The 19,860-nt window shown below is 38.6% G+C and overlaps 1 protein-coding gene and 1 long non-coding RNA gene across 2 annotated transcripts in view; one reads left to right on the plus strand and one right to left on the minus strand.

Annotated features, from left to right (window-relative positions):
• LOC105482164 (carboxypeptidase A6) overlaps nucleotides 1-19,860 on the plus strand; it is a 310,157-nt gene that overhangs the window by 126,394 nt on the left and 163,903 nt on the right. The window lies entirely within an intron of this gene.
• The window catches only part of LOC139355830 (uncharacterized), a 50,720-nt gene continuing 31,206 nt past the window's right edge, over nucleotides 347-19,860 (minus strand). The window contains exons 3-5 of the long non-coding RNA XR_011606965.1: nucleotides 7,247-7,298; nucleotides 665-693; nucleotides 347-455 (exon numbers count right to left, since the gene is read on the minus strand). This is a non-coding gene — a long non-coding RNA (uncharacterized lncRNA). The remainder of the gene's footprint in view (nucleotides 456-664; nucleotides 694-7,246; nucleotides 7,299-19,860) is intronic.

Consider the following 19,860-nt stretch of genomic DNA (forward strand, 5'->3'; position numbering starts at 1 on the left):
TGTGTCTCACCTGTTCAATCGCCCCACTGCTCAAACCCCATGTGGGATGGGGAGCATGCAGATAGGCAAGTGCAGAGGCTGGGGTGAGTGCTTTGGGCTCTGGCCCGTGGTAATGTCCAGGAGTTACAAAGCTCTTTCAGCTTTGCCATCCACAGCTCAATGGTCCCTCTGCCTTTTTGCAAGGGCAGAGGGCCAGTGTGACAGCTTTCTGTATCTCGAGCTCTTGCCCAGCATCCCAGAAAAATCCAGTCACACACAGGATTGAAGGATGAATGCAAGGTTTTATTGAGTGGTGGAGGTGGCTTTCAGTGGGATGGATAGGGAGCGGGACTAGGCCCGACTCCTCTCCAACCACCCCACAGCCAAACTCCTTTTGGAGTTCAGATGTTCCTCTTCTCTCTCTCTCTCTGCCGCATCGTTCTGCCATCTGTCTGCTGGTCTGTTTCTGAAGCCTGCTGTTCAGGGTTTATATGGGTGCAGGATAGGGGGCATTGCAGGCCAAAAGGCAACTTTTTGGGCACAAAAACAGGAATGCCTGATCTCATTTAGGGCCATGGGTGTACAGGCTTGAGGGTGGGGTCTTTGCCTAGGAACTGCTCTCTTCTACCCAGTATTTCCTGGTCTCCTGTCCATATCACTAGTTGTATGAGTGTCAGCAAGTTACCTAATTTCTCGGTGCTTCCATTTCCTGATCTGTAAAGTAGAGAACCACAGAAAGAGTCAATCATTTCCACATTTGTACTAACCTGCAGCTGGCATGTACATATATATCTCTATATACACTGTAGCAATTTGTCCACATATTGTGTCTCCCTTACCAGATTGAGAACTCCCTGAGAGAAGGATGACTTACCATTCTTCTTTGGATAGGACTGTTGTCTGACTCATCTTTGTTTCCCTAGTGCCTGGCAATAATAGGCAGTCAACAAATACTGCCTGAATGAATGAGCATATGTAGTTCATTCATCCATCTATTTGCCTAATAATTATAATACAAACAACACTAACTTGGATTCTCATCAGGAATATGTGCATAATTTTCAACAGATTAAAAAAAGGTAGGTGTAAATAAAAACTATTGTAAAATGATGGAGCAAGCGGGTATCATGAAATAGGCAAGGGTATGAGGTAGGGGAAATTATCCATTTCCTCAATTACTAAGGAAGTTTTATGGAGGAAGTGGGATTTCTGTAATAGCTTGATGATAAACTTCTTAGAGAACTATCTTTGAGATCTGCAATCTTCCATTAGAGCCTCACCTAACTTTAAGATTTTTGCCTTTGGGTGTTGACTAACTCAATGAATACAGCAATGCTGATTATCAGAAACATTTGAATTTGACAGTCAGAGCTCAGGTGTTCTGCTTGGAGTCAATTTGTGATTTTGTATCATCAAAAATGTCTGTATCTCTTTAAGCCTCTGGCATACTTGATTAGCAAACCCATTCCTTTCTAATAACCTAAAAACAGCTATTAGGGATGCATATGTGGCAATACTTTGTGCCCTAAAAAAATTCAGAGCAGCTTTTGCATATTCATCAGCCATAACCACAAAGACTTTGCTTGATTAAAGAAGTTTCCTGTTTTCTACCATTTTGTTTTTCGAGTTGTATGAATGTGAAATGATTAAAATTCCCATGGTCCCACAAATACATCTCTCAGATGTTTTGCTGATAATTGGATTTGCTTTGAGGCTATCTGATCATCAGTGTTTCTTCTACTCTTTCACATTCCAGTTACATTTTGAATATGGACCATGATCTGGGTCCATATTCAAATCAGCATCATATTGAGAAAGAAGAAAGGAAAAGGTACGGAGAGCATGGAGCATAAGGGAAAAGACATTGACCCAGTACAGGGATTGTGATCTTTGAGAAGCTGCATCACAAGGATTGTTTACTCCCTTAGAGGGATGATATTGGGAGCACAGGCAGAAGATGCCTGTGTTTATGGGGCCAGGCTGAGCCTTTTGATAATACAGACACATAGCCTTTTGAGCATATATGGAAGAAGCAACCTTTGGGCTTTCAGACAAGGGGAGAACAGGTGGGAGGATAAACAATGGAATGGCAGGATATACTTTTCTTTCCTCCTTCCCTTCTTCCATATCCCTCTCTGCCCTAAAACTTCAGCCACCATATCCAGAGCCATACTTAGACAGTCCATTAATTTTGTCAATGAATTTGTAATGTGCAACCAAGATTAGTCAATGTCCAGTCAGGAGACAGAAACCACACCAATAATTTGAACAGAAAATTTTTAATATAAAGTAATATTAGCTAGTAAATGGCAACTGATTACTAAAAGACATAAGACAGGAAATATAAATGCAGAGAACTACTGCTCTTTGGCATTAGGAAGAGTGTCCAAGGAAGGGAATAAGAACTTGATGGAGCATCTTCCCCTTCATCAGAAGGGTGAGATTCAGGCCTTCTTGGAATCCATGGACCATAAAGTAAGACATTTGCTGTGCTGCCAGCAGGCTAGGGCTGGCCTCTTGCTTTGGTATCAGCAAAACTTGCCAGAGAGTAAGTGTCACTGGGTCTTTCACACAGCACCAGTTGCCATGTCATAGGAAAGAAAAAAAGCATATCAGAACTAGGAAAAGAATTTCCTTCCTTCCCAGTGTCTTGCAAAGTCCTCTCTTGATGAAGCCTAACATTGACCAGCTATCAAAGGAGAAATATTTATGGAGTCTAGCTTGAGTTTCACAAGGCAAGACAAAAAGAGGGTAGATCTGGAATTGAGAGGCAGTCTATTGGTACCTGGAATAACACCTTGCTGGCCCAGAGGTATGGTGATTAACAAGATAAAGTAAGGTTCTGGTCGGGTGATTAACAAAATAAAGTAAGGTTCTCCTTGTCACCCTACCATCTAAAGTGAATATAGAGAAGTGAAAAGGAGAGGCCAGGCGTGTAATCCCTCACACCTATAATCCCAGCACTTTGGGAGGCTGAGGCAGGCAGATCACCTGAGGTCAAGTGTTTGAGACCAGCCTGGCCAACATGGCAAAACCCTGTCTCTACTAAAAATATAAAAAATTAGCCGGGCATGGTGGTGTGTGCCTGTAATCCCAGCTACTAGGGAAGCTGAGGCGGGAGAATCACCTGAACCTGGGAGGCAGAGGTTACAGTGAGCCAACATTGTGCCATCCAGGCAGCAGAGCAAGACTCTATCTCAAAAAAAAAAAAAAAAAGGAGAAGTGAAAAGGCCATGGCCAAGGTAGGTATTAAGGGATAACATAAAATCCTTCTACCTACCAAGAAAAGGTATGTATAATAACAACCTTTATATACTACTGTGTGCTAAGTACTCTGCTAAATGCCAAATATATATTATTTAATGTAATCCTCAGTTCAAAGAGAGATTCGCATCCCAATTTTATAGATGAAAAAAATTAAACTACTCTATTTTTCCATTCTGCAGAAGACTTTTCCAATTCGAATTCCTTTCTAACATGACTTAATAAGAAGTTTCACCTGAAATCTTTATCAAGCTAAAAAAACAAATGTTTTCAGTGAGATTATTTGGTGGCCAGCTGAGAGTGAGAAAAGACACTAGAAATGTACATGTGCTGAGGAAGGGAGCCTGGATGGGGAAGCTGGAACTTCGCCATAGACAAACATGTTTCCTTTCATGAGGTTACCTGAAAATGGCATGGCCCTGGGAAGTCGGCCATCTCTCCTGTCACCTCCAGCAACCTGCTTAGCTTTCTTATTTCTGCCTTGATTAATTATGTGTTTAAGCCAACTAAGCATGTTTCATTTTAGTATATTTAGATAATTGACAGCAAACGTTAAAAAGTCATAGAATAATGTGGATAATTGAGGAGGTGCTGAGAGACTGCAGGGGAAATGGTAACAATGAGTATGGTATTTTTTACTCTCTCTCCTTCTTTTTCTTAAAAAGAGAAAGAGTCTCAGTCTGTCACCCAAGCTGGAGTCTGGAATGCAGTGGTGCGATCATAGTTCATTGCAGCCTCTGACTCCTGGGCTCAAGCGATCCTCCTGAGTAGCTGGAACTATAGGGGCATATCACCATGCCCAGATAAATTTCTAAAAAGTTTTTTGTAGAGTCAGAGTCTTGCCATGTTGCCCAGGTTGGTCTCGAACTTCTGGGCTCAAGCAGTCCTCCTACCTCAGCCTCCTGAAGCACTGGGTTACACGTGTGAGCCACTGTGACTGGCCTAAGTATGGTTTTGGGTTTTGGGTGGGGGGTTTGTTTTGTTTTTTTGAGACAGAGTCTCACTCTGTCACCCAGGCTGGAGTGCAGTGGTGCAATGTTGGCTCACTGCAACCTCCACCTCCCAGGTTCAAGCGATTCTCCTGTCACAGCCTCCCAAGTAGCTGGGATTACGGGCACACACCACCATGCCCAGCTAAGTTTTGTATTTTTAGTAGAGACAGGGTTTCACCATATTGTCCAGGTTGGTCTCAAACTCCTGACCTCAAGTGATCCACCTGCCTTGGTCTCCCAAAGTTCTGGGATTACAGGCATGAGCCACTGTGCCCGGCCAGTATTTCTATTTTAGCAAATCTAAGACTGACTCTACATATCACAGATCTAATTGTTTATCATAAGTATTTGAAAATACTGGGGAGAACAATTGATAGATTATAAATAAAACACAACATTGTTTCTGGAATAGTAAAATCTCTCAGGGTTACCTAATTTCTTTCAGGAACATAAGAGCCCTTATGAATCAGGAGACCACTTGGACAAGGTTGGTCAAGGAAAATGATGTATATTCAATGTTGACTTTCACAGGACTTGGGATATTGCTTAGCATAATTTATTATTTAATAACTTGTAAAAATAAGCTCTATATCACACAACCATAAGTGAATTCAGTTTCAGGTCAGGAATATAAGAAACAGCCATTAAAGTTAATTCTCCTACCAGTAATATTTAGCCTCTTTTTCATCATCAAATCCTTGAATAATGTTCTCTACAGGAGGTCCATGAAATGGGAAGGTGGCATCAATGAATATTAAGTGAGCAGTTATTTGAAGGTGTTGTAATCAGGATTCCAGGTAACGTTAATAAAACAGTAGAAGGTTCAGAAACACAGAAATTAAGGTTATCTCAAGGACAGATACAAAGTGATGCTTGCAAACATTTAGACTACAAGCCGCACAGAAGGGAAGAATCAAAGGACACGGTGCAATGCGAGTCTAGGGTAAACAGATACCATAGAGTGAGACATGTACGAGCTGGCATACTCATTGGGATGGGAGGACTCTGGGCTTTCAGGGCTTCCCGAAATGGTCTTTGTATGGCAGACTATTAGTAACTCAACAAAATTCTGTCATCTCTTTCACATGGGTGCTGTATTTCACAACCTTCCCTACAGTTAGTTAAGTGGGGCCATACAACTGATCATGACCAATGGAACTGAGATGGCACAATTCCCTTGGCCGCTTCATGGGACCCCTCACAAAGGGGATGGCTCATTTACTCAGCAACCATGAGCTCAAACCCCTTACAGGAAGCAGAGCATGCAGGTGAGCTGGGGTGAGTGCTGTTGGGCTCCAGCCCCATGGCAGTGTCTAGGGGTGTTACAGTGCTCCTTTAGCTTTGCCATCCATGGACAGCTAAGTGTTAACCAGCTCAGTGGAGAGTCAGGGTGACAGCTTTTTACACCCTGCCCTCTTGGTACCTGGGTCCTTGTCCAGCATCCAGGAAGAATCAGGTCACACAGACTTGAAACATGGTGAATGCAGGAATTGAATTGAGTGATGGAGGTGGCTGTCAGCAAGGTGGACAGGGAGCTGGAAAGGGGATGGAGTGGGAAGATGATCTTCCCCTGGAGTTTGACCTTCCTGTGGCCAATCTCCCCTATGACCATTCCCCAGCCAAACTCCTCTCAATGTTCAGATGTTCCTCTTCTTTTCTTCTCTGCCATGTCATTCTGCTGTTCTTCTGCTCATGGAGTCTGGGGTTTGGGTTTTATATGGACGCAGGATAGGGGGGCATGGTGGGCCAAAAAGCAACATTTTGGCATGAAAACCGCAATGCCTGTTCTCATTTAGGGCTGTGGGTCCAGGCTTGAGGGTAGAGCCCTTGCCAGGGACCCTACTCTCCTGCCTCCTGTCTGTATCAGAATGTACACAAAAGTGATGTGGGCTTTTTCTCAGCAGAAACTTTAAAGAATGAAAGTTCTTCCTCCACTCCTTCCTTCCTCTTCTGCAGCCTGGATAACAATAAAAACAGGACCCAAGAGGATGAAAGAGCCAGACATGGAAAATTTCTGGATCCTCAAATCACTCCATAGAGGAAAGCTGCCCACTCACAAGAAATAACCACCTTTGTCTGTTATGTGACCAAGAAATAAACGTCTCTTATATTTGAGACATTATATTGTTTTTGAGCATCACCACAACTAGAAGAGAAAATGGTACATTGAAGTAGAGTGCTATCTTAACAGAAACGAAAATGGTGTATAGCCTGAGCTTAGCAATTGGGCAGTAGACAAAGGAACACAGATGCCACAATGTGGAAAGAAAGATTACCAGTGTAACGTAGTGACAAAACATTTGATAAAGGTATCAGTTGAACTTGGAAGATAAGGCAAGTGTCTGTTGATGCTACAGCTCTAAGGAAAGTAGTAGGAAATACCTGGGATGTTAGTATATCTTGGTCCTTCTCACTCGTAGAAAGGTATTACAAGACATAGCTGAATTCAGGAAGAAATAGACAGGTTTACAAGCAGAAATAAAAAGGAATCTGGGGTCTGAAAGGACAGGAAAATCAGGCTGATTCTAGATCCTAAACACACACAAAAAAAGACTAAAGATGGTTTCAAGCAAAGAAGATCCACTAAGATTTCTCAGGTTTGCAAAGTAGCTTAGATTAGGGAGTTACTTTTCTACCTTTCCACCCCAGCCTACTCTTTCAGATGTCCTCAAAGTAGCTTCCATTAAGTTGAAGAGAGGGGGAAAGCCATGGGGGCCAGGAAGCAAAATAATAATAATAATAATAATAATAATAATAATAATAATAATACAGATTTGAGAATTACATCTAGGAAAGAACTTAAAGTGTGGTTACTTAATGAAACTTCCTAGGAGAAAATAAACCAGAAGCACATATAGTTTCTGAGACGTGGCCCACAATATCACAGACCTGACCAAAATATAAAATAAAATTTTGCAAGATAAAGCATTATACAACTATCAGGACCTCAAACCTGAACAAACCAGAAGTTGACTGTGAAAGCTGCTTGCCTCCAAGGAGTGCATACTCACCTATATCCACTTCAGATGTGGCCAGGAAGAATAATGAGCAAAGGAGAACCTCCTAGAGAAAACCAGAGAACAGGACAGTTAGTTCCAGAGATACCAGAGAGCAGATGCTGGGTCCAACTAAGAACCTTTCTCCACTGCCAAATCAGGGAGTCTTTGCCACGCCCACGGAGACAGGTGTCATCATGACCTGAGTCTGTGATCGCACACCTCTGCATTCCTCCTGTTCTGAAAGGGAGATGTTATTGTGGATATCCTGTCTCTGCCGAGCACCATAAATGGTAGAAGGGAGGGTGCAGGGGGCAGGTAATCTGCTTGTTGGTTTGTTTGTCTTAGAGCGTAAAGAGCCATACCTGGACTTATTGGAGAAAACTGCTTCTGAAGAGCCTTTGGGTGGTCCCCTCAAGCAGATATATAGTGAGTAAAAGAGCACAGTGACTAGTCATCAAAAATTGAATTCTTCTGGGCCCATATCCCATAGGCTTTTTACAAGTAGGAGTGATGCTGTGTATAAGAGACAGCCAGTGGAGAGGAAGCAGAAGTGATGAGTGCCCCCTATAGTCCAAGGCTTTGTAACCCTCCTTCCTATCCACTGGCTGTGCATGACTATGACAAAGCCTTAGGGTATAGTGGATCTGTAAACTGAACAAGGCCTAGTCTTCAAATCACCACATGGTGCAAAATCATCCACCAGCAAGGAATATTGACCTCAGAAATGAGGGAAAACTATTTAGTTTGAGCTGATATACATTCTGGTCTATCTGTTGCCATAGCTGGTGTTACCTTAATAGAACCAGTATCTCTAAAACTGACCCTTTTTGTGGGACTTCTAGCCATAAACCTTGTAGATCCACTGACTATCACAGATCAGTAGGTCCCCACATCCATGGGTTCCATATTCACATATTCAAACAACCATGCATGGAAAACATGCAAAAAAAAAAAAAAAAAAAAAAAAAAAAAAAAAAAAAAAAAAAAAAACCAATACCATAATACAAAAATACAAATTTTTAAAATATAACAGCTATATAGCATTTACATTGTATTAGGCATTATAAGGAATCTAGAGATGTTTTAAGGTATACAGGAGAATGTGTGTAGGTTGTATGCAAATACTAGTCCATTTTATATCAGGAACTTGAGCATCTGCAAATTTTGGTATCCATGCGGATCCTGGAACCAATCCCCCTTCCATACCAAGGGATGACTGTAGTTTATATTTTAAAAAAGCTAACGCAGACTGAGAACTTAACAAGCATACTCATTCCACAAACAGATCTAAATGGAATACTCTATGTTGGGCATTGGATGAATCACACATGGCATTGTGAGGACACGGCCATGAGTAGAAACTGGAACTTCAGACAAGGAACTTAGAGAGGTTTATGAGGTCATCCGGAGCAAAAAAGAGAGAGCAAAAAAACACACCTGGGTGTGGTGGCTCACGGCTGTAATCCCAACACTTTTGGAGGCCAAGGAGGGTGGATCACCTGAGGTCAGGAGTTCGAGAGCAGCCCAGCCAACATGGTGAAACCCCCTCTCTACTAAAAGTACAAAAAAATTAGGTGTAGTGGCAGGTGCCTGTAATCCCAAGCTATCTGGGAGGCTGAGGCAGGAGAATCGCTTGAACCCAGGAGGTAGAGGTTGCAGTGAGCCGAGACCGCACCATTGCACTCCAGTCTGGGCAAAAAGAGTGAAACTCAATCTAAAAAAAAATAAATAAAAAGTAAAAATAAAAAAAATAAAAAAACGCAAAGTTGATAGAACCTCTCTACAGATTTTTCTCTAATCTCCAAATATGTCCTATGTTTCCCAGTCTCTGAGCCTTGTATGTACATATGTAGAAACAAATTCCACAAATGTTTATTAAGGGACTCTGTGCCTGTTCTAGATGCTGAGGGATACAGCAGGAAACACAGCGAACAATCCCTGTCCTTAAGAAACTTCATATTGTAATGGAGGGAGATTAACAAAAAATAAGTAAAAAATATAGTATATCAGTTGGTCATAGTTGTAGAGAAAAGTAAAGCAGGGGAAAAGGTGAGGGAGCTAGAATGTGATTTTAAATGGAATGAATAGTCAGGGAAGACAACATTGACAAGGTGGCATTTGAGCAAAGCTCTGAAGGAGGCGAGGGTGAGCTGTTATTGCCACATCTTTGGGAATAACCACCCCTTCCTTCTTTACCAGGCAGAAGGGCCAGTCTCAGACACTAGCTCATCAGAAAGCTTTTGCTAACTGCTACAACCAGATGTGTTCCTTCTATTTTTTCGAGTCCTTGAAGATCTTTGTTATTCTCTCACACGATCTGTTCTCAGATTCTGGTTGCCTTACTGAAACACGTGTTCTCATTCACTCCAGTGTTTTGAGGAACAACAAACCAATTTGATTAGGATAACCCAAGGTTAATAAGTTGTAGCTCTATTTACCTTAACCCCACACAACCTCCATCACCAGCTGACATATTTTGAAATTGACAATTGACATTTTCTCAACATCGTTTCACCCTTTCCAATCAAATTACTGTTCACACACCCTTTCCACATACAAATTCTGCCTTTCATGCCTAATATACGAAGGAAACTTTTTTTAAAAAGATGTAAGCTTTTTAATCAGAAGGACAAAAAATGTTAATAACACCATATGAAAGAGACTGGAGGCAAAAGCAGAGCAAAACCAAACTATTGCAGAACTGCAGTTTCAGTTTGATCTGAGGTTAGCAAAGAGAAGTTTTAGAAATAACCTAGCACTGAGTGTTTCAGTGTTTTGGCTACTCTCAAAAGGAAGGTAGAAGGGAAAAATCTAATTTGTCTGGGTACTTTTTTCAGACTATCTTACCAAATATGTACTACCACAACCCCAGGTGATCATAAAGGAATACTTAGTAAATACTGATTATAGATCTGAGGGTTTCCAATACTGTTCAAAGAATCCACAGTTATCTATCTTAAACTTTTTTCAACAAAAATCTATGGACATGCTTTAGGGACTATGAGTTTCACTTAGTAGCCATTTTAAACGTATAGATCCTTTCTTCCATTTAATAACATTCTTCATTCCACTTAGAAAATCATCATTCTGAAAGAAGTATAATAAAGTACAGATCTCTTTAAAGAATAAATGTGTTTGTAATTTAATGAGAAGTTAAATACATTGCTAAATGTTTCACTCAAAGAGTTTTGTAAAAAAAGAAAAAAAAATGTTAAAATTGAAAGAGTTTGTGACAAATGCTGTATCCATCTCCACTTGGGAGGTAAAGAGTACATGTATGTTACTGAAAGCTGAAAGTAACCTCCTGTACTTAATTTGGAAACATTTCAAGAATATAATTCTTGTGCCATATAGAAGCATTATTCATAAAAACAAAATGACCCTTGGAACCAAAAGCATTTTCTTAAAGTAATAGGTCAGACTGAACCTCAAAAATAGGAACTTATTTCTTTTCAGTATGGTCACACAAAAATCATTTTTGTCATGCTTAGCTTCTTGCTTATAACGGGACCATTGGCTTTTGGGCTCTTTTTTTTTTCTTTTCTTTTCTTTTTTCCTTTTTAAGGAAGATAGAGAAAGCACAGAATTATAAAACTCTACTTATGTAACACTTTTCTATTAAGGGGTTCCAAATTATTTATAAAATGTTAGCTCATTTAATTCTCACAGCTCCCAAGCAGGTTCAGAAATGACATGTGGTATTTATGATGGGCTTTGTCTCAGTTTCTTCTGGGGAACATGAGTCACTTCTACTCTTGCAGCGGAAATGAAGCTATAATTTCCTGACATCCGGTCGAGGCGCTAACCTGACCTCATTCCAACTCTCCAAGTTCAGCAGTTGTGTTCCAATTTTGGTTTTATTTATATTTCTCTAAGATCTGGCAGTGAACTGTCATAAATCATGCCTTCATGCAGGACTTGATGAGATGAGGGACAGGAAGGAAGCCTTTTAGTAGATATCAGCTTTTGTTTCTGTTTTAAGGGAAGTAAACATTTAGGGTACTTCACTCTTAGCACATCAGTTACTCCTCCAATGAGTAACTCCTTTGTGTTCTGACATAGGTAGGATTCAAATGGACTTACAAAAAGTTGGGCATATTTATTTTTGAATAGGTAACAATGTATTGATGTTCAGAATTCAAGATGTTCAAAGGATATACAATTTTTAAAACCCCCTCCTATTCGTCTTCTCCAGTCACCCAATTCCTTTTGTAGAGGCAAGCAGTGTCACTAGCTTCTTACAGAGGTATGCTATACAAATCCAAGAAGATAACAGATAGACACAAATATGTATCTCTGCATAAATATGTAGGTATATACATAATACATTAATATGTTATTATACTTATATATCCCTATGTATTAGTGTATATCTTTAGATATATTTCTCTTCTCCTTTTTTCCATAAATTATGACAAACTATACACACAGTTTTACTACTTGCTTTCTTCACTTAACATGTCTATGATAATCCATAACAGAATCTAAAAAGCTTCTTCCTTTTTACAACTGCATGTTCTTCTATTGCCATAGATATACCAGATTTCCTTAACCAGTCTTCTACTGGTATTAGATTTCAAATCTTACGCTGTTATAAACATTGTTGCAAGGAAGAACCTGATAGAAAGTTGTTTCACATATGTACAAATAGAATAAGTTCTCAGAAATAGAATTTTTTGGCCAAAGAGGATATGTACTTTCTTTTATAGATATGTTTCAAATTGCCCTCCATAGAGGTTTTGTCAGTTCACACTCCCACCAGAAATGTATGAAAATTCCTATTTCGCTACTCCCTTGCCAACATATGGTACAATCAAGCTATTTAACTCAGAGACAAAATATACTGAATAATGAGTTTTCCAGTTCTTGAAAAGGATATGTGAGATATCAAATGATTTATATTTTCACACATCCACACATTTAAAATAATTTGTACATTATCTTCAAAAACCCTATCATTTTTAGAATATTACTAACCTTAATTTAAAAGTGCTTAAAAGTATGGATCATTTCCCGTTAGCGATGACCATTGCTTTGCCAAAACGATTCTGTGTGGCACATTTCTAAACCTCAGCCAGCTGATAGGTGGTTTTAATAAATACTTGATACTGAATGTTTCCAGTGCTGTCAAAGAACCTGAACAATACTGGAGCTTCTTAGACTAAGATTTGGTGACTATCAAGAAAGTTTGAAAATAATTATTTTCTATGCTGTTTTTTTAAAGTATGTATCTATAGCAGGGTTAAGCATTTCAAAAGGATGTGTGGGTTGATGTTTGTGATATTACGGGTTGAGCCAGAGAGTTCTGCCAAGTGAGAAAGTAGCGTTTATGAGATGTTTAAATGTATGTTGCATGTGCCAGCACAGCTATTCTACTACACATTATTTATGTAGCATTTATAAAGGCGTAATCAAGACATCTGATATTACAAATGAGGATTTGTACTCAACTGTAAATTATGTCACAGATGTCTTGTAATAGTTCTTTCCATTTTCAGCAACTACAGGAAATGCTCAAGATTTTATTATATACATACATGTACACGTATGCCCAGAGCTTTGCTGCTCTCCATAAAGAGTAGTGTTTTCACAAAGTTCTGAAGTATTAGACCTTATTCAGTTATATAAAATATTTGATTAATATTGCAACCTTAGCTTCTGCATTTATGAAAAAGTATCCATCACCTTCTCTTGTGAACCTTTGTTCTTACAAAATGAGGTTCATTGAGAAAACATTTTTTGTTACATTCAACTGGAACGATTAAAAACGTATCTAAATTGGTATCAGTAGACATTCATGTGGTATAAACACTGCCTCTCACTTGTACCCTTTTAACGCAAGACACCATTTGATACTATTTGACTTGGCTACTAAGAGAAAATGGTTCTTTTTAAAAAAAATTTTTTTTCTTTTGTTTTTTTTTTTTTTTTTTTTGAGAAGGAGTCTCGCTCTGTCGCCCAGGCTGGAGTGTAGTGGCACGATCTCAGCTCACTGCAAGCTCTGCCTCCCAGGTTCAAACCATTCTCCTGGCTCAGCCCCACAAATAGCTGGGACTACAGGCACCCGCCACCACGTCCAACTAATTTTTTTGTATTTTTAGTAGAGACAGGGTTTCACCATGTTAGCCAGGATGGTCTCAGGATCACGATCTCCTGACCTTGTGATCTGCCTGCCTCGGCCTCGGCCTCCCAAAGTGCTGGGATTACAGGCTTGAGCCACCATGCCCGGCATTTAAAAATTATTTTTAATTGACAAAAAATTATATATAGATCATATACAACACGATGTTTTGAGAAATGGCTCATTCAAGCTAATTAACATATGTGTTACCTCGCATACTTATTTTTTGTAGTGAGAACACTTAACATCTACTCTCTCAGCGATTTTCAGGAATACAATACGTTGTTATTAACTATAGTCATCACACTGTACAGTAGATCTTTTGAACTTATTTCTCCTAACTGAATTTTGTATCTTTTGACCAACATCTTTCTATCTACCCACCCCCAGGCCCTAGTAACTACCATTCTACTCTTTGCTTTATGAATTCAACTTTTTTAAATTCCACATATAAGTGAGAGCATGCGGTATTCGTCTTTTTGTGCCTGGTTTATTTCACTTAATATAATGTCCTCCAGGAAAATGGTTCTTTGACGCTCTTAAGAAAAGTGTCCTTAAAAGTATTGCCTTGTGCCATTACTAATTCATGTCAGTTAGCCAGGGTTTGATAACTGTTGTTACCAAAATGTGGTGTCAGAAGAAATCTAGTTTCTACCATCTTTCTGAAGTCAGTCCCTTTGTTAAACCTAAGATTAAGAAATATTTTATACTAGACATACTACTGTATTTAGTAATGACTATGAATTATTATTTTCCTCTGGCAGATTTTTGCAGAGGCACTTCCCTCTAGCTGAGCATTTCTCCACTGTGAGAACCTCCAAAGTATCATCATGGCATTCTTCAGATTGCAGTTTGTTCCTCATGGCGATGGCATCTATTGCTAAATGCTATAAAATAAAATAACATAAACCTTTAAACACTCTTTACTTCAAATGGGATAGTTTTAGAGCTTTCAAATTCTTACCAAATCAGCATGGGCTCATACTTGTTTTAATAGATTTTATTATTTTTCAGGTATGGTGAGGCCAACAGATCAGGAGACAGCTGCCATTGAAACAATAGTTGATTATACTCAGGGACCTCAAGAGAGGGAGTATCTATTAGGCCATAAGGGGAAGCACATGGGGAATCACCAAGACTCTGGCTTGGCGGGTTTGTATTTGGCCGGCAACCCCAGGGAGGAGGATTCTTCCAGAAGGGAGTTGGGCAACCAGGGAGGCAGGAAGCAAAGCTAAGATGATTCAGGCTTTTTATGTGATTGTCCAGAACACAGAACACGTCCGGCATGTGCATGCAAGGTGGAAGTAGAAGCATCAAGTTTACAGAAGCATGGTAAAAGCATCGAGTTTATAGAAAGATATAAATGCACTAACGTAGTCAGTTTTAGGCGAGCACTACTAGCTCTTTGCTATGGCTGTTTGATCATTGTGGCATTTATCAGCTACTCTCAGTGCTTTTACATACAATTATTTATGTATGCATGATTGAAAAAATTACATTTTGACATCATGTCATTCATTCCATAATGAAACCTTAAACCAAGTAGCTTAAAGTACACTGATGTTAAAATACCATGTTAATATTAAGTATTATAATAATAATTCAGCAAATTCTTTTGAAGAAATTTTTTACCAGATTTATAAATTGCTCAAATCTGGTTTTTAAATACTATATAATATTTTTAGATGGGCCTAGTATTTAAAAAAAAAAAAAAACAGTTAAAGGAATTATCACAATATCTTCTACTTTTTCTTTATTGGTAATATGGTTATATATATGATATGTTAAATGTATGGAAGGGCTTATAAATAGGAGTCTGAAACCTCACTGAGCTCATTATCTAAAGAAAAATGTATTTGAAACAAGTTTTTTTTTTTTTTTTTTTTTTTTTTTTGAGACTGAGCCTCACTCTGTCTCCCAGGCTGGGGTGCAGTGGCGCCAACTCAGCTCACTGCAAGCCCCGCCTCCCAGGTTCACGCCATTCTCCTGCGTTAGCCTCCCGAGTAGCTGGGACTACAGGCTCCCGCCACCTCGCCCGGCTAATTTTTTTGTATTTTTAGTAGAGATAGGCTTTCACCGTGTTAGCCAGGATGGTCTCCATCTCCTGACCTCGTGATCTGCCTGCCTCGGCCTCCCAAAGTGCTGGGATTACAGGCGTGAGCCACTGCGCCGGGCCGAAACAAAAGTTATTTTTAAGAAAGTAAATATGTTGCTTTTTTAAGTGCAAAATTGAAGAATCCCAAACATCAAAACATGAAAGAAGTCTGTGTCTATTTTTGATGCCATAACAGGAAGACTAATTTTCATCTACATTTTAATATGTATTTGGTCCCCAAATCAAACTCAATACAATGTTATTTTAAAACATATGTCAGCAAATTTTGTTACCCTTAAATTAAGTAGCGGTTATTACTTGATAAATAGGAAAAGTAAAAATTTTGTTTTTCCATGTTACTGAAAGCTGAATTTAAAACTAATTTTACAATACATAAACTTTAATATTATGATCCATAATAAACTATTTAACATAGAAAATACTTAAGTAATGCAGACCAGGTGTTTTGAACCAAAACTCCCATTCAAGACAACTAAATCTGCATTAAAAATAAATATTTTCTTTAAAACATCAAAAAGCAAACAAGGTGATGAGAATTACTGGCTGAAAGTCCAAAAGATGAAGATCCAGATAGATAAACCCAAAGTTTGTAGCTACTTTTGCTCTGGAGGTGTTTGCTGACCTAAAAATGACAGCTAAAATGTTAAGTGGCCATTTTGTCAGCTTCACAGGGATTGCCAGGGTGGAGACTCTGGTAAGTCAGCCTAGGCTTTGGGTTGGGGTGCTAAAAGATTGCATTCTAGAAGTAAGGGTGGACCAAAAATAAGTATCCCTGCTTTGAAACATCTCAATGGTCCAGAAAAATCTCACATTCTAAAATTAGTTTAAGGTGATTTCAGATAAGAGCTAGTGGCCCCAGAAAACAAAAGTCTTCTCTGAAAGATACCACCATTGTAGGTCTCAAATTATTTCTACAAATAACTTTTAAAATGCGATGTCCACACATAAAGCGAGCCAAATATATAAGGCAATAAGATAACATGAACAAAGGAACAAAAATCTGCCTGGTTCCAGAGAGTAAAGACATTGTACAGCATTTAAGCTTACTAAGCTACTGGAGATAAAAAGAATGGCAGCAAGAATAGTTTTCATAACCAAAAACTATACAAAGTGATATTGCAGAATTAAAACAAAAGTAGAAACTATAGAACTGAAAAACACAATAACTGAAATTAAGAACTCAGTATATAGGTTTAACAGCGTATTAGACACAGCTGAAGAAAGAAATGGTGAAATGAAGGGCCGAAGAAAATACCCAGAGAGAAACATAAATAAACTGAAAACTGAAAATTAAAAATGCAAGATAAAAGACACAGAGGGGACAGGCGCGGTGGCTCATGCACTAGACATACTACTGTATTTATACTAGACATACTACTGTATTTAGTAATGACTATGAATTATTATTTTCCTCTGGCAGATTTTTGCAGAGGCACTTCCCTCTAGCTGAGCATTTCTCCACTGTGAGAACCTCCAAAGTATCATCATGGCATTCTTCAGATTGCAGTTTGTTCCTTATGGTGATGGCATCTATTGTTAAATGCTATAAAATAAAATAACATAAACCTTTAAACACTCTTTACTTCAAATGGGATAGTTTTAGAGCTTTCAAATTCTTACCAAATCAGCATGGGCTCATACTTGTTTTAATAGGTTTTATTATTTTTCAGGTATGGTGAGGCCAACAGATCAGGAGACAGCTGCCATTGAAACAATAGTTGATTATACTCAGGCTCATACCTGTAATCCCAGCACTTTGGGAGGCCAAGGCGGGTAGATCACAAGGTCAAGAGATCAAGACTCTCCTGGTCAACATGGTGAAACCCCATCTCTAAAAATACAAAAATTAGCTGGGTTTGGTGGTGTGTGCTTGTAGTCCCAGCTACTCAGGAGGCTGAGGCAGGAGAATTGCTTGAACCTGGGAGGTGGAGGTTGCAGTGAGCCAAGATTGCGCCACTACACTTCAGTCTGGGCGACAGACTCTGTCTCAAAAAAAAAAAAAGAACACAGAGGATACAATAAAAAGACATAATTGGAGTTTCAGAAGGGAAGGAAAAAAAAGAAAAAGTATGTGAAGAAGTAATGCATAGTCACAAATTATGCTACCACAATATATTTATTGATTACAAAGGCAATACCACGTAAACCAAGTGATCAAGGTTAACATCACCAATAATAGGATAAGTCAATATCATGTGCCTCCTGAAATGATGCACTGAGAAGGACATATCACTTTGTAATATTCCTGCCAAAAATGCTTAATCAGCATCTAATCATGAGGAAAATATCAGATAAACTCAAATTTTTAAAAATACTTGACCTGTATTCTTCCACAATGTCAAGGTCATGAAACACAAAGACCAAGGCACTGTTCTAAATTAAAGGATACCAAAGACAGATGTCCACTGAATAAAACTGTGATTCTGAGTTGAATCCTGTGCCAGAAAAAGAACATTAGTGGTATAACTTGCAAAATCTGAATATGGTCTATAGATTTAGATTGTACTATTGAATAGCCTTTATTCTGATTTTTGTGATTGTGCTATGGTTATATAAGAGAATACCCTTGATTTTGTGAAATACAGCCTACATTATGAGATAATTGGGTTTCATGTCTGCAACCTAAAAATTTCAAAGTAGGGTAAAAAAGTAAATTAATACCCAAATATAGTGAAACTACAGAGAGGCGATGACAGAAAATGTTTAAAGATGGAAGGGAACAATAGGAATGAAATGGGGAATGTAATCTGTTTTCATTCACTAAAACAAACAGATTAACAGCTAATTTCTCAGCAGAAGCAATGGACGCAGAAGTCTGTGGAATGGTAGTTTTAATTGCAAAATAATAAGAATAGGTATAACAATAAATGCTAACTTTTAAGTATATATACCCAGTAAACAATATCTTTCAAGAAGACTGTGAAATAAAGATATGTTTAGACAAAACTGGGAGAGTTTATCAATAACAGACACTCACTAAAGGAAATGTTAAAAGGTGTTCCTCAGGAGAAGCTATAACTTCCAAACCAATGGAGGAAAAAAAACAGAACATAAAATATCAATTCCCAAAAATTAAAGAATGTTGAGAAAAAGCATCAAAGGGTAGATGATAACATTTAGAAAGCACTTAGCAATCAACACTACACAGAATATACACACAGAAAAGCAATTGCTATAAAAATCAGGAGAATGATCTTCTTTAGGGATGACAAGGAGAGGATGCCTAGGGGGAAGGGCATGAGGAAGCTTTCTAGTGATGTTTTGCTTCTTGACCTAGGTGTGGTTACATAGTTTTTCACTTTATAATAATACCTTCAGATGTAAACTTGATTCAACATGATTATTTATAGCAAGGATGTTTATAAAACTTGACAATTCTATATCAGTATCTCCTTACCGTACACCACATAAAAATGATGATAAGGCCCCTATAACTTCTGAAGGAGCTCACAAAATTAGATATATTTGAGGTTTAGAAATGGTCTTACCTGTCCCCCAGTAAAGAGCAACCTTGATCATCTAGCCAGCTGCTTTCAGAGGTTCATAAAATCTGATTTCCTGTAAACAAAGATTTTGCTCTGATATTAAATGTCTGTCTATATTTCCTTCTCCATCCCATAGCCAATAAACCTTTGAAGATTCTTCCACAAAGTATATTGTTCATTAGCCAGTGTATTACTTCATTTGCACAAAGTTCTTTTGAAGAGGAACTCTTTATCAAGGTAGTTTTGATCAAATCCTTTTTAAGAAATAAACTGATTTACAGAAATCTTGAAATAGCCTAATATTATAAAACTACCACATTCTTAGCTACCACCTGAAGGTTTTCTTTCTTTATGGCATCTCAACATCAATTTTCTTTTTTTTAAGACAGAGTCTTGCTCTGTCACTCATGCTGGAGTGCAATGGCACAATCTTGGCTCACTGCAACCTCTGCCTCCTGGGCTCTGGTGATCCCAGCCTCTTGAGTTTCTGGTATTACAGGTGTGCACCACCATGCCCAGCTTATTTTTGTATTTCTAATAGAAACAGGGTTTCACCATATTGGCCTGGCTGGTCTTAAATCCCTGGGCTCAAGTGAGTGCTGGGATTACATGCATTAGCCACCATCCCTGGCCCCACATCAGTCTTTAATATAAACCTGGCTTCTAGTCTCCATCACTCGTGATCTTGATAAACAAATCACACTTTGGGGCTGGGCCCAAATGAAAGCAAAATGTAAGAAACACCACATTCTGACTCAGCAAAGTGCTCTCATTTTGTTTTAGAAGAGTTTGCTATTACAAGGCATTTAGAGTTGCCCTTTCATTGAGCATTTCTCTTTTTAAAACAGATATAGCTATTTTTAAAGTGTAGTTTATATAAGCCATGGAAGAGCTATAGAATTTC

This window comes from Macaca nemestrina, chromosome 8, assembly GCF_043159975.1.
Source record: "Macaca nemestrina isolate mMacNem1 chromosome 8, mMacNem.hap1, whole genome shotgun sequence".
NCBI classification, from domain to species: domain Eukaryota; kingdom Metazoa; phylum Chordata; class Mammalia; order Primates; family Cercopithecidae; genus Macaca; species Macaca nemestrina.